Source organism: Carassius gibelio, chromosome B7 (assembly GCF_023724105.1).
Source record: "Carassius gibelio isolate Cgi1373 ecotype wild population from Czech Republic chromosome B7, carGib1.2-hapl.c, whole genome shotgun sequence".
Classification (NCBI taxonomy): domain Eukaryota; kingdom Metazoa; phylum Chordata; class Actinopteri; order Cypriniformes; family Cyprinidae; genus Carassius; species Carassius gibelio.
Window position 1 is genome coordinate 11,042,223 of NC_068402.1, and position 12,585 is coordinate 11,054,807.

Consider the following 12,585-nt stretch of genomic DNA (forward strand, 5'->3'; position numbering starts at 1 on the left):
ATTCAAATCCAGGAATTATTTGAAAATTAAAAATTATATTAAATTAGATTTTATGAGGAATGAACTACTCATCCCATGAAACACTGTGACAACAAGTATAATTTTTTTTTCTTTTTTTTTTAAAATAAAATAATAGTTATTTTATTTAACTGTTGCATCTGCAGATGCATATGATTTTAACAACCTCAAAGATTGTGGTAGGGCTGTCCAGAATTGTTTTTACAATTATTGCTAAAAATCCGTTGGTCTATGGAGAAAACTAATTTATTTTTGCTTCCAGAACCCGACTGTTGCACTCCATTCGAAGCCATTTTCCACTTCTACTTCCATTTTTATCATCCCGTCATTTAATATGATCTTTGTTTAAAGTAGATTTACTTCCCCAATTCTGTTACTCAGTAACTGCATACTTCTGTTTCTGGATAGCTTCCCAAAGTTAAATCATATCAGTTTTGGACTGCTGTGTGCAGCTCATCGGTTAGAAGAGGTAATGCTTCCTTTTCCCACTGTTATTGCAATTGGATTTAATAGAGTAAATAAATTGTTTCTTTGATTATTTGATAAAAATCTGTTTATTTTGAACGATGTGTTGATTGTGGTGAAGTCCACAGCTGGTTATGGGTGTGGGAAGGATCTGATATGTGACCGGAATGTGAGCTTGGCTCCCGTTGCCTTTGCCTTGGGCAGCGAGGCTTTGATGGTGGAAGAGATATTGGGGTCTTATTGCCTGAGCCCCTCCACCACAAACACTCAGCAGTGTTTCCACATGGTCTCTTAACAGAGCTGGGAGTGACAGGACTTCTAATCAGTGAGGCATGTGTGTTTGTTCTCTGAGTGAATGCTTAAATGAAATGGGAAAGGTTTTAGTGTATCGGGACTGACCTGGCAATATGATTTTATAATGATATCTTTATCATGCTATGATAATATTGGAATTGTTAATAACTGGAATATTCTTTACTCTTTGAGTTTTGGTTGTAAATGTAAAACTCTAAATGGTGGTTGTAATATTGCTATCATGTGAAAAATCTGAGCGACTTTTTAGCTAATTATGCTTTACTACTTGATCATTGATTTTTATGTTATGTTTTGATAGTCTCTTATTTTTATTCTGATCCCCTTTCTTTAAATATAGTCATCTGTACATGTATATACATACAAATATATACAGGTAATGTATAATGTAAAATATACAAAGTAAACTCTATTTTTGAAATATTTGAAAATGTTGTAATATCGGTACTTGGAAATGTACAAATAATGTGAGAGGAGAAGAAGAGAAAAAATATTACGAACAAATAGGGATTCACAATATATTTGTTATTAGACATTTGATGTGGACAGGCTATCAGACATTTTATTTTTTTTATTTTTTATTTAAAGGTCTCATCAATGTTATGTCATTCATATATGAGCTGATATTTGCAGCATAATTGTGTATGCTCATTTCTACTATTTTTGCAATTTTTGCCCTATTTATTTAATTTTTTCAAGCATTATCAGTCATCTTATGGTCACTCAAAATTTGTCTAATCATATTATAACACTATTGAAATGTATTCTTTAATAAATCTCAATGTGAATATACATTTTTAATACTGTTTGTTTGACGTTTAGAATGGTTGCTTTCTTGTAATTAATTTTAATTTTAAGTTGTATAAAATGTTAATATCGGTTGTTGGTTATCGACCCTGATTTTTTTTTTATCTTACCTAAATTTCAATATCAGTGCATCCCTAAAAATGTGATTCTTTGACACAACATTTTCCTACTCAAACCTATTGTTAATCATAAGATTTTGGGGATTGGACTGTTCAAAATTGTAACTGATCGCCGGCCTGCATGGAGATGATTATGTCTTTGCTAATTTGGTATAATTACAAACTTACCGTTTAACCTCAGTCTGATGAAATGCAAGTTTGTGGTCTTCAGAATCTTCTGTGAAGACACATGGTAAATGATAATCAGGGAGTCCGTTTTCAAACTTCATCTGTGTTCTGCAGGAGACCTGACCACATCAAACGCTTCCACCAAAAGCTTGTCGGCCAACCTCGTATCCAACATTTGGGCTCAACCAGCCGTCAAAACCACTCCAAAGTCCTCTTTGATCCCAGGGAGGTGAGTCTGGGGTAGGGGGATCAGTGTGTGTGGAGGAGGTTAGCTGAGGGGACGAGGACACTTCACACACATTACGCCATTAAAAGACTCACTATAGCCTTATTCATAAATGACAGGAAGCTGAGGGATGACAGGTCTTAAATTGAGCCATCATGATGCCCCTCCTCTCCCCATGTCTGCTATGACAGTGATGGATCAATCCAAGTTAACTTTGGTCCAAAGGTTACTGACTCGCTGACAACCACCATTGTCTTTTTCGGAAACGAGACCTGCTATATGCTCAATATTTGCAATTGCAGCCATAATGGAGAGCGATGGGGTGATGTAGAGCATGTCAAACTTCCAGACTTGGGAGAATTCGGATTCGAGATTGTACCTCATGATTAGTGCACATGTCTGTTGCTCCAATAACAATCAAGCTCACCAAAGTAATTTATTGCCATGTGCACTGGGAAGTGGTTTGATGTTCCTTTAATTTGCCTAATGCTGAACTTTTGTAAAACAGACAATATTTAGCGGCACTTCAAAAATGGTTTCTCACCTCTTGAGGAAAGAGCCCTTGTTATGAGAGCGCACACACTGCTGTTTCTGGACGTGCATCAAAAGTTTTCCCTGGTTTTCCCAGTGCACCTCTAAAGCATGATTGATCACTTTGGGATGTTTGTGGAAAAGTCCAACAGTGGTGATAAATGTTGTCCTGATTTTTTTCTTTCTGTGTTCCCTAGCAAAGTGAATATATTTAGTTTCTGCTTTATTCTTGTTTGCGTAATTTTATTTGTAGGTTTTGGAAACACTTCTCAAATCTCAGTGATAATTTTTATAATGTGATGTGTTTTATATGATATTTTGAAACTATGACATTTATTTCAGTTACTGAAAATGATTTTTAATAGTTTTAGTTCACAATAACAACTGACATGGTTCGCTCCAAAATTATCAAAAAGCACAGTAAAATCCTATATCCTTTTAATGTAAATTGTTCAGTATTCAAATTTTCAAATGTGTGTGTATATATATATATATATATATATATATATATATATATATATATATATATATATATATATATATTATATGCATGCATATGCCATTTGCCTCAAATTACACTTACAGAAAAAGCAAGTTGTAATTTGTTCAGCTGGGGCATTTTTAATTTGTTAGTTTTTAATGCATGACCACTGTAATTGTAATAGTGCCGTCAGGATAATGAGGTGATCTTTACAGTGCTGTGCTGTGAATGTTTAACATGTACTTATGTGTTCGGATTAGGTGTTGTTTTGGTCTTATTTCAATGATCAAGCTATGTCCCCCCACATATTTTTTGCTGGTTTAACAATTTGAGAAGAAAGTCCGTGCAAACAGCATTTACCAGTGAAGTCTGTAGAAGGCAAACAAATTGAGGAATGTTATAAATGGTTTCTCCACAGAAAGGCATTTCTTCCTCATGAGTCTCCTTGAAACAAAACACACGTCGTAAATCGCACACTGTCGTGACGGACTAGACGATTTTTGGTGCATTTCTTTCAACTTGAATTTATGTGCACGTCCTCTTAATTATTATTTGTTGGTCTCTACATTTCTATCGTATCTTGTTCTTGTGGTCATGTTCTCCTGTGAATATAGGTCATTGGCTGTTGATTCAGTTGCAGTGGTGACCCATGGCTGTGTGTCACACCTTTAAAAGTCTGGGAGCACAATGGAACTTTAGACTCAGTCATAGCTCAACACACTGAGGTAGTGCTCTCTCATTTTCCCCCAGCCTGAGCATTGAATGAAGCCTTTGTCACCCTCTCACTCATGCTGTCTCACCCACCTTCTCTCTCTCTCTCTCTCTCTCTCTCTCTCTCTCCACCCCCACTCTTCTGTCTCTCCTCATAAATGAAGGAGCTAAAAGCCAGCAGTGATCTTCTCACCCACTCTGACCTTGAATGCATCCAAGTATATCATTTTTCCAGGTTCGCCTGCATTCCCAAGTTCTTAACTCTTACTTGGAGCAGAATAACCCTTCCGGTGGCTCCTATCCGTCACTCCCATCTACTTGCGGTGTACAGAGGTCTCCCAGCCCGCACCGGTGACCTCAGATACTGAAGGAAAACATTCAGATAAGCACTGTGTTCTTAGCGGGGGAGCTTTGTTGCTGCTTTGCCGTAACGCTGAGGTGTTTTCTTAGCTCCAGATTAACCAGGTTTGTGTGTGTGTCGGGACAGATAAAGGGGACTTCAGTGGGGATAATACATCTGTCAGTCAGTTTGGTTGTGTTGTTGAGTGGAGGCTCAAATCCTTGTCCAACAGTAGACAAAGGCCATGCTGCAGAGGAGGGGGTTACTCAGGGCTCACAACCTCATTCTTTTCTCTTTTATGAGCAGCAGAAGACCGCAACACAAGCATGAGTGCTAGAATGCATTCCCCTAACACCAGATTTCAGACAGAGCTTTGAATACAACTGCTCATAGGTCCCTGTTGTGTAGCTCAAATGCCTCCATGAATGAGAAGATCATATGCAAGTCAAAACTGATCCTCAGCAAAATTGCCTAGAAAATTATCAAATTGTCCTAAAATGTCATAAAATACTGCTTTTAAGTTAATGATATCAAATGAGACATATCTGAAATTTGTTTCAGTTACTTTACAAAATATTAATTCAAAATTCCTAAAAGTTATCTGAAAAAATAAAGTTTGATTGGCCTAGCTGTTACTGGTCTTTCACTAGTTTTTACCACATTATGCCCTGTAAAACTTTTTTAATAATTGTAACCCAAAAATTATTTAGGCTAGTTAACATTTGTAGTTAACCGATGACGTGTTTTTACTGTACACACATGTACATGTACACATGCACAATTTTACTGTGAAAAATATATTTATAAAATGTTTTTATAAGTAAAAACTACCTGTACTATAATTTTATGGGGAAATTGTTATATTCAAGACATGACGTAAAGTAGAAAATAGTAAAAAAAAAAATATATATATATATATTTATGTACTTGTACATTGTACTGTAAAACACAGATTTTTATTTATTCTTTCTTAATATTCTGACTTTGTAAAGCACATCAGACCACAATTGTAAGTGGAAAGTCTTCTGATAACATGAGCAAATGCACCAACAAGGCAAAATCCTTTAAGATTCCAGGAATGAGATGGGAAGTTTCCTGAAGAGGATTTGGGTGGGAATGGCAGCTGTTAGGCCTCGTCTTGTGGAGGCCACTGGCGGATTCTGGGCACTATGGGGTTTCCAGAGTGACCCTCTGACTCTGCTTTTGATTGTTGTGGAATGAAAGCAAAGCCTGGGATAGCTGTGTGTTTGTGTGTGTATAGTGTATGTGCGTCAGGGTATGTTTGTGGTTTTTTTAAATTGATGTTCTGAATTGCATTCCCCCCTAGATTTTGGCATTTGGTATTAATTTGCAACTTTGAATATGTATTAACACTTGCAGGGGAGCAAATTGCTATGCAGTGAGCCAGTTGGGAACATTATTATGTTTCATGCAAGAAAATACAACTAATGATAAATACAAGGCATGTTTTTAGTTTTCCTGAGGTCTTGAGTTTCCCTTAATGCTACAATAGCTCAGGATATGTGTTTATTCCAGCTAGGCTCTAAATTTCCCTTTGGCTGACTTTTAAAGTGTACTTAAGTAAAACTTTAGTAGGAATATAGACCCTTCTCTGTCCTCCTCAATGGATTTTTTTTTTTGGTGCGTATGCATTTCCACACATACATGTGACTTATTTTCCACTCTTTTTCCTCGCTCCAGTTGCTGTGATGTCTGTTGTTATTTCCGTCCGGATAAGTGTAGAGCAAAAGAGAGCCAAGACCCATGTTCCCCACACTTCCTAGACCTGCCTAAGATGTCTTCGTCTCACACACTTCCCCATTATCTTACACCTTTTTTCCATTTTTCCATGACCACATTTCAAGTTGACGCATACTTTCCCGAGGGGTTCAGAGTCTTTTCATTGTTTCAAATAAGCTGTTGTGTTACAGGATATATAGTAAAAAGTATCTGTCATATAAAAACAGGTCAGTCTTGTACTCTGGGGCTGTTTCTGGGTTGCGTACCTCTGGCTGTTTTCTGACTGGGGAAACCATTAAGGCATTGATAAAGCAGCACTTGTTCTAGAGTAGTGTTCTTGGACAACCCTCCACCTCATAAAGGTCCCACTGGAAAAAGTTGAAGAATTACTGCTGAAAAATGGTGATGTCCAAACATATATTGTAGGTCCTGTGTAAAATGTTATGACAGATTCCTATACAAATGAGTTTATTCAAAGGCTGAACCCTCCCAGATTAGTGTCAGTCAACATGAAATACTTATTCCAATTTTACGGAACGTAATTTCATAAAATACTGCTTGATATGTCCGTTCTGCACTCTATTATCTCTCTCTCTCTCTTTTTAGCTAGTGTACAAGTGTTTCCTATAAAACGGGCAACTTTGTTCCCTATATTACCTATGTTGTAGGGCTGTGCAAAAAAATCGAATGCGATTTTCATGCACATCTCATCAGTAAAGACGCTCCTGTTATTAGAAGTATATCTCCAGCACGTGCGTTCAGATCATGGTTGCCAGATTTTCACAACAAATCTGATAAAAAAAATTGCTTTCCGGGGTTAAAATTTTAGTTTTATGGCATGGTTGCCTTGGTAAAATTTGCATTTTAGGGGCTAAATATCACGTTATTGGTATTGCTGTTTCGTCCCGCGGACATGAAAAACAACCACCGACTTGGCAACATTGGTTGGCATTTAAAAAAAAAAAAAAAGTTTATTTAAACCCCGGGAAGCAATTTATTATTTTTTTTTATCTGGGAACCTCCTGGAATCGTGGTTAGTTTTGGACTAGTTTTGAGAAGCAACAGGGCAGGATTTGTTGTGAAAACCTGGCAACCCTGATCTGAACACACGTGCTGGAGATAATACTTCTAATTTAAGGAGCGTCTTTACTCATCAGATGTGCATGAAAATCGCTTTTTTTTGCACAGCCCTACTATGTTGCTTTGCTTGTTTTGGGATTGACAATGCTTGGTAAGAGCCTTCTGGTCTCTAGGCAGCTTAGACTGACCGTTCTTCTGGCCAGCTGTGGCACAATGGCAGGCCATGAGCCAGACTGGCAAAGAGCGACGCCCTGTTATTTATAGAGCGATAGAGGGGGTGACCTCATGCCTCCAGGGCTGATGCTGGGACTGAGAGACAGGGAGCCCATTCTTCACTGCTGCAGAGGCCCATGGTCCATATAGACCCTCTACTCACTGCAGATCGGTTTTCACACTCATGCGTGATGAATACAAGAACTGATGTGATCCCTGAAATATTGAATCAGGTAAACCTTTTGCTTTGTTTACGAATGTAATCAGAATTGATGTCTGTCGCATGATGTTTGCATGTATTATGCAAGGTAATAGGCTATATTAAACATTGATATGACCAGCAGTGAACGTCTGTATGATAGTGAGAAAATATATCTTTATTGTTTTGGAAATAAATGCAATACTTTTGCTAAAGGAAAAAATGAAAGTCAACAAAGTAGAAATTCAACCTTTCTGTTTTATAAATGCATATTAATTTTCTTATTGTGAATGATTCATCAATGGATGTTTTGGGGATGTATGTCAGATTTCTCCAGTCATTTTGCATTGCCTATTTCTTACAACAATTTGCCTTCATCCAATCAAAAATCAGTAGATGGAATCAAGTCCCCACCCTAAATCCAATTCTCTTTTTTTTTCATAAAAAGAAGAAATGATCTGTCATTACTTTCAATACATTGCAATTTGAATGCTGAAATTCCTTTTACTTGCTGTTGGACGTGCCTGGTGTAAGATAGATACACCCATTATTTAGAGCTTTGCGGGTTAAGTTTTGACATGGGCATGCAAGTAAGCAACTACCAGAAACAATGCATTAAAACCACTCCAAACACCTTAGCAACTGATTAGCAGTTTTATTTTTTCTATACGCAATTAAAAGTAAATGCATTTAATTAAAATATACATTTTTAAATGTATCCATCAAAAAGCATGTCTAATTAATTGAAATCATTAAACTTATGATATTAAACAGCAATCTATTAAAGGTTTAACAAAAATGACAATTTTAAGGCCTTATGAAATTGTTTTCTACTTTCTGGATTCCATTTTAATGGTTTAATTAAATATTATTAATCAAAAGCATCTTTAATTTATTTTATTTAAAAATGTATTTATTTTTAGAAAAACTCTTTTACTCTTAATGTAAATAATTTTTCTGGTAAATTATTTCTTTATAATGTTTTAATAATAATTGTTTTATTAGTAGTAGTACTTACATTACATGTACTAGTACTAGCACCCCTTTAGTTCCAGAACTAAATGTACAGTACTAAAGTACTGGGACGATTTTGCACAAACTATTTCCCAGTACCATTTAAAGGGTTGCATTCGCACCAACAGCACAGGCGCGGGAAGTGGGCAGCCCCTGCTTTTTTCTTTTTTTTATGGGGGGGGGAGGGGGGCAATGCTTTAACTGTTGAAAAAAAAATTACATTAAGTGCACATAGGTCGCCTTGTTAGCAGACATCAGCTTCACCCACCAACGTGTGATTTGGCCAGTCAAGATTACGAAAGACGATCGTCAATCATCAGATTCAGTTGCATAGATGATAAAGTACGAGTCATACTCTTTTTGACGCAATCAACATTAGTTTGAATCTGCCTTTCGGCAAACTTTTTTTCTCACTTTTCTAATTGCATAAAAGCATTTATTTTATTTTTTTTTTATTAAACTTAAGGAAATAATCAAAGTTAAAAAATAAAGGATTGGGTAGGGTTTGTGTAGGTCTAGGCCTTTTGTTCCAATTAGGTGGCCTCTTTTTAATAATTAGATTTTTATTAATTTTATAAAAATAATTTAACATTCAATGCTGAGTTGCATATGATTGCCACTATTTGCAACAAGTAATTAGTAGAATATCCTGCTATTTTAACAAATTGCATCTATCGCAAAATAAATATTTCTCAGTATAAACAGGTTCTTTTCACGCGAGCCCTGTAAACACACTAAACATCTTCCTGAGCCCCTGACCAACAGTACTCTGTTTACTGGGAAGTGACGTAAACCGGATGACAGAAATGTCATTTGTATACGCCGTTCAACAACGTTAACAGAAGAGTAACGTTAACAACAGGAGAATCGAGGATGCTGTGATCATAGCTGTTTTTTTGTTGTGTCTCACGGGTTTCACAATAATGGATGTGGAATGTCTCATTTTAAAAGAAAGTAAAGGAGAAATACGAATCTCCAACAACTGGCAGTGCTTCATTTGCTACAAGTGCCTGCAGTTCAGCGTCCGTCTATCTATCGCTGTTCATCATATTTGTAAAATAAGTTGACACAATGTTTACAGAATGTTTACATAGTGTTTTAAATCTTGGCAAGTGAGCTTGTTTTCGAACGTGTTTGGCCAATCAGTGTCTACCTACATCTGGGGTTGTACCAGTTGTGCTGGTTAGACCCTGCGGCGGAGTAGGAGCTAATTTGGTTCTCTCAAAATGCAGTCCAGTACTAAAATCGCACCCAGTTCCGGTGGCATGAAAATTCCCAAAAGTGGGTACTTCCACAGTTAGTTCTAGTATTATGAAAAGGTTCCCACGGTCTAAAACGCCCTATTAAGTATTATTTCTGTTACTGTTTCTTCAAGTTAAACCAAACTTTTTAGACGTGCTGCTTTGAAGATCTTTAGGTTACTGTTTGAATGTGATATAATGATAGTTTTACTCAAGCTGTAAAATGACCGAGCAGTTCTAGAGATTATGTTTGTGTTCATTTTGAGCCGTCAGAAGCTGAAAACACAGCGAGCATCAGGAGTCACGCAGAACATACAGGATTCATATATGAATTGTATTATTGCAGTTTAAAATTCATAGACACAAGTCCATGTCGTGTTTAAGTATACTGACCTACTTTTGACGTTTCAATCCAAAATTTCTTCAAATTCTGTGACATTCTGCGTTATTCAGCAAACTCAGTTATTATGACTGGATTCTGAGTTGCGGAAATCATAGGGCCCTAAACTATGCACTGACTCAGAACTAGAGAGGTTTTCTGGGGTGTTTACCTATTTAATACTGGATAGTATGCAGTGTGGAATTCTGGGTCAGCCCACATGTCCTTTGTGCTGAATTTAGCAATCATATTGTACAGGGAGAGGTGAAGACTAGCTTGCTTCATCAATGCCAGACATAAACAGACACCCCTCCCTCCTCTGGTCTCCGAGCCAGGGAGTGCAAATGCATTTTTCAGTACACTGGCAGCATAACTAGGAATAGCCTCTCAAAGACATTATTGTATTTAAACTATTCCCATAATGGGACTTATAATTTTCAAGTCCTTCTCTTGTAATTTAAGGCGTTTCTCGCCTCCTCTAGCTCAAATTCAGAACGTATTTTATCTAAAAAAGGAGTGACTGGAAAGTTAAATAAACTATTTGCCATAGTCTCTGCCCTTACTACTCATCTCGGGTGCTTTTATAAACACAAAATACTCCGGCAGAAAGTTCCCCTAACATTCACCTCCTCAGCTGTATTTTCCACCAGGTCACGTTTGAAGAATGGGTACGGAAATTCTTATTCTTCGCATGGCATGTAAGGAGTGGTCGCTCCTGAGGGAGATTAAAGGAATGGGGAGACCGAAAGGGATTTGTCACGTAGGACTGTTCAACCTTCCATAAAGGTCCCTTTGTGAACTTTATTTCATGATCACCAGGGAGCAAGTCGGTGCCCATGCCCAAGCCAAACAAGCACTCTTGCACATGCACACACACACAAACACACGCTCGAGTCTGATGGAAGATAGGTGTGGTTGCAGTTATTTTTATCAAGCCTAGAAGGAGAACATGAGCTCAAGGGAAAGGAAAGAAAGAGTAGGAGAAGGAGACTGCTGGGTGGGCATACAGGAAAGAGGGAGAAAGAAAGCGAGTGATAGAAGTTCAGTGAAGTCCGTGCCGACCAGCTGACACCAACAGGTTCGACAAGTTTGTCTAAATAAACCAACGAGATCTAAAAGTGAACGAACGTTCATGGATGAAGTGCCATTACATCATGGCCCCAGGTATCAGTTAAACAGATTTAGTGGAGGACAGCAGGTGAACGCTTTTTTATCCTTTTTATTTATTTTGGTTGCCCGGTCTTCCTCGCAGGGAGTTGTGGAAATTCGGAGTGCTTCGGCAGCTTATGAGGTAAGACGGTGTGCGTGTGAGTTTGTTTTATTGCAAGGGGGCACTTGGGTGTGCCTGCCAACTATGCAAATTAGTTCTCTTTTTGCAACAGTGTTACATATCCTGCCATAAAATATACCTGCTATGAGGTTTACCGGGCTTTTCCAGTGGAGTATGTGCAGCAGATTGGATTTTAGGGTGGAAAAAGACTGTTTGTTTTGAGTTTTATGAACTAACGGAAGGTCACTCAGGCTACATCACTTCTCTCCTGCACCAATGCACCTGGAGAACATACTGTGCACCAGTTTCATTTAGACTGGCACAGAAGTTTATTGGATTTACTGGACAAGTTCAGGTCTCTGAGATCGAACACATATTCATCCAGTTGAAAACCAAGTGGAAACACTTACTCAAATAAGTGTTGCATGTACAAACTTCTGTGTTGCATGTACAAACAAACACGTGCATCTTCTCAGAATTGAGACGTGTGGTCCAGTCTGAAGGGCTTTGAGGATGTTGATTATAGTATCCTGTGGAAACGGTCTGTTTGGAGCAGATGGGAAGGAGGGACAGAGCAAGAAAGTGCAATGTCCTCAGCGAGGCTGTAATTGTGACCATACATCTGAATAATCTTTCCATTACATGCAACCAGCTATTTTGCATCTTGAACCAGCAGAATACAGGAGAAAGACTGCAGGCCTGCGGGAACAAGACAGTCATTCAGTCAGCATATCTGAGTGATGTTATTGCAATGAACATTTCATTTCTTCCCTGGAGGTGATTAGAATATGCTAATGTTGAATCGCAAGCTATCCAAAAGACATTTATGAGGTCCTTTCTGGAACCCTTGTTCTGAGTCCTCAAAGATTCTTTCAGGGTGAGTTTACACAATAACGTTTTCAGCCATAAACTGAAAACTTGTTATGCATTTTGCACAAGATATAATCATCACTTTCCTACAGGTACTACTGGCCTGGCATACGTAATACAGCATTTTTGGATATGTATAAACACTAATAATTATGAAAATGTTGTTGTAAATATTTGAAAACTTTTTTTTTTAAATGCAAAGGAAAAACATTTTTGTTTTTGAATACATAATTGTTGTGTAAAAATTGCCTCAGTCATGCAGAAATAACTTTTTTAGTTTTTTATTTATCTGTTTGGATCTTCTTCTCTGTTTCCATGTCTCAAAAACATATCTGGTCTCTTCGAAGTGTTTGCTTTTTCAGGTCACCTAAGTTGACTAGCGAAACAGCTTATGAGCTCTT

At 37.5% G+C, this 12,585-nt stretch overlaps 1 protein-coding gene across 4 annotated transcripts in view; it reads left to right on the plus strand.

The window, feature by feature from the left end:
- The window catches only part of shroom4 (shroom family member 4), a 39,747-nt gene that overhangs the window by 3,293 nt on the left and 23,869 nt on the right, over positions 1-12,585 (plus strand). The window contains exon 2 of one of the 4 annotated variants that reach the window (XM_052560100.1): positions 2,004-2,118. The exons of the other annotated variants lie outside the window; for them this stretch is intronic. The gene's annotated coding sequence lies outside the window, so the exon portion shown is untranslated. The remainder of the gene's footprint in view (positions 1-2,003; positions 2,119-12,585) is intronic. 4 annotated transcript variants of the gene reach the window in all.